The sequence below is a fragment of the Trachypithecus francoisi genome, unplaced genomic scaffold (genome assembly GCF_009764315.1).
Source record: "Trachypithecus francoisi isolate TF-2019V2 unplaced genomic scaffold, Tfra_2.0 Lachesis_group8, whole genome shotgun sequence".
NCBI lineage: Eukaryota > Metazoa > Chordata > Mammalia > Primates > Cercopithecidae > Trachypithecus > Trachypithecus francoisi.
The window spans coordinates 10,662,753-10,665,961 of NW_022681473.1; positions in this window are offsets into that span (position 1 = coordinate 10,662,753).

Genomic DNA, 3,209 nt, shown 5'->3' on the forward strand with positions numbered 1-3,209 from the left:
GAAGGTAATACAGATGTCCAATACACCTGTGACAAAGCGGAGCCCTTCAGAAGCATTAAAATCTGTTAAGAGCCTATGTGATAGCTGCAGTGTTGACAAATATTCAAAAAGTTGTTGAGCAATCGCAACTCTTGTATACTGCTGGTGGGAAGCTTCATTTTGCCTTCTTTTTCTTTTCTTTTCTTTTTTTTTATTATACTTTAAGTTCTAGGGTACATGTGCACAACGTGCAGGTTTGTTACATATGTATACATGGCCATGTTGGTGTGCTGCACCCATTACTCGTCATTTACATTAGGTATATCTCCTAATGCTCCCTCCCCTTTCCCCCTCCCCACAATAGCCCCAGTGTGTGATGTTCCCCTTCCCAAGTCCAAGTGATCTCATTGTTCAGTTCCCACGTATGAGTGAGAACATGCGGTATTTGGTTTTCTGTTCTTGCGATAGTTTGCTGAGAATGATGGTTTCCAGCTTCATCCATGTCCCTACAAAGGACACGAACTCATCCTTTTTTATGGCTGCATAGTATTCCATGGTGTATATGTGCCACATTTTCTTAATCCATGGTGTATATGTGCCACATTTCCTGTCAACAATCACTGGGGGTTGTATATAGTCCATTCTCACACTGCTATGAAGGAATACCCAAGACTGGGTAATTTATAAAGGAAAGAGGTTTTATTGACCCACAGTTCTGCATTGCTGGGGGAGGCCTCAGGAAACTTACAATCATGGCAGAAGGCAAAGGAGAAGCAGGCACCTTCTTCACAGGGCAGCAGGATGGAGTGAGTGCAAGCAGGGGAAATGCCGGATTTGTATAAAACAACCAGATTGGCCAGGCGCGGTGGCTCATGTCTGTAATCCCAGCACTTTGGGAGGCTGAGGCAGGTAGATCACGAGGTCAAGAGATCAAGACCATCCTGACCGACATAGTGAAAGCCCATCTCTACTAAAAATACAAAAATTGGCTGGGTTTGGTGGCGCATGCCTGTATTCCCAGCTACTCAGGAGGCTGAGTCATGAGAATCACTTGAACCTGGGAGGTGGAGGTTGCAGTGAGCCAAGATTGTGCCACTGCACTCTAGCCTGGTGACAAGGCAAGACTCCATCCATCTCAAAAAAAAAAAAAAACAGATCTCATGAGATTCACATACCATCATTAGAACAGCATGGGGGAAACCACCCCCATGATCCCATTACCTCCACCTAGTCCCATTCTTGACATGTGCAGATTACAATTCAAGATAAGATTTTGGGTGGGGACACCGCCAAACCATATCGGGGTGTTCCCAGTGTGTCACTATTACTGAACACGCTACTGTTAATACTCTCCACAAGCCTCCTGGCATACATGCGCCAGCTTTTCTCTCAGCAGAGGCCTTCGAACTTTTTTGACCAACACCAACAGTAAGAAATACATCTTACAATGTACTCTGGATGTTTATATGTATATAAATAGAGCAAAAGTTTTACAAAAAAAAAAAAAAAACTTATCCTTACTACATGAGATACACTCTGATAATTCTGTTCTCTTTCATTCCATTCATTCGTTCTTTTCATTTTTTTTTTTTTTTGAAGACGGGTTCTCACTCTGTCACCCAGGCTGGAGTGCACTGGCATTATCATAGCTTACTATATCCTCGAACTCCTAACTCCTGGGCTCAAACAACTCTCCTGCCTCAGCCTCCCAAAGCACTTGAATGACAGGCATGAGCCAGCTCCCCTGGCCCTTCATGTTTTTTATATTTTGATTGTGACTCACTAAATTAAAGTTAACACTCACTAGAGGGTCACAAGTCAGAGTTGACAGATTGTAGGGTATGACTTTCTTCAGCTTTATTAGAAAAAGAAAAAAAAAAAAACCCCATCGAAAAGTGGGCAAAGGATATGAACAGACACTTCTCAAAAGAAGACATTTATACAGCCAACAAACACATGAAAAAATGCTCATCATCACTCACCATCAGAGAAATGCAAATCAAAACCACAATGAGATACCATCTCACACCAGTTAGAATGGCAAGCATTAAAAAGTCAGGAAACAACAGGTGCTGGAGAGGATGTGGAGAAATAGGAACACTTTTACACTGTTGGTGGGATTGTAAACTAGTTCAACCATTGTGGAAAACAGTGTGGCGATTCCTCAAGGATCTAGAACTAGAAATACCATTTGACCCAGCCATCCCATTACTAGGGATATACCCAAAGGGATTATAAATCATGCTGCTATAAAGACACATGCACACGTATGTTTATTATGGCACTATTCACAATAGCAAAGACTTGGAATCAACCCAAATGTCAATCAATGACATAATTTTAACAAGAGACATAGCCATAGAGGAACAACAGAAAGCAATGTATTGCAAAAGAGAAAGAACACTCTGAAAGCTAAGTGTAAAAAGAAACAGCCGAAAGTAATTTAGTGCAAAGGTAAAACTCTGAAAGGTGTTTGGACGAACGGAGGCAAGATGGTGCACTTCCGGGTTCTTCATCCCCCCCCCCCCCCCCCCCAGCTTTTCCCGCGCGGCAAAAATGCAGCCGGCGACCCGGGAAGGTGCAGACCAACTGGGCATGCGCCAGGTGATGTCGATCCGAAGAGACCAAGATTTACCTGGTCGCACCTGCGGAACGCCCCCTGACACGCCCGTGCCCCGCCTATTGCCCTCCCACTCCTAGAAAAGCCGCTCCGGAGGGACGCCACGCACGGCCTTCCTCAGTCCTCCACTCCTGTCGGGATGTCAGGACTGCAGGAACTCCCACCGGGGGACTCTGTGGGCCTTCTTTGCCGGAGGCGGACAGACCTCTTCCCCACACCTTAGGTGACCAAAATAAACTTGAAGTTTTGCTCCTACACTTGCCTACTCGCTGGTTCTTTTGTGCCCGCTCTGGTGGTCTTAGAAAAACAAATCAGTTGGTGCCGAAGACCCGGGAGGAGACCCCTCTTCAGGCCTCTAAGGGTTGAGGAACCTCCTCCTGCTCCCACAGGGCAGACGGACCAGGACCTGAGACCTGCTTCCCTCACTCTCATGGCCTCTCTGGGGTAAGTGCCCTTGTCTCCTCTTTACCTCCCTCGGCCAAAATCCTGCGCAGGTCCGAGGTCCATTTTGAGCCACCAAGTGGCTCGGGACATCCGTTCAGGACGGAGACGTCCGCCTGAAGGTAATCTCCACTTTGGCTCCATGAGCCTCCAGTCTGTCTCTGCTGGT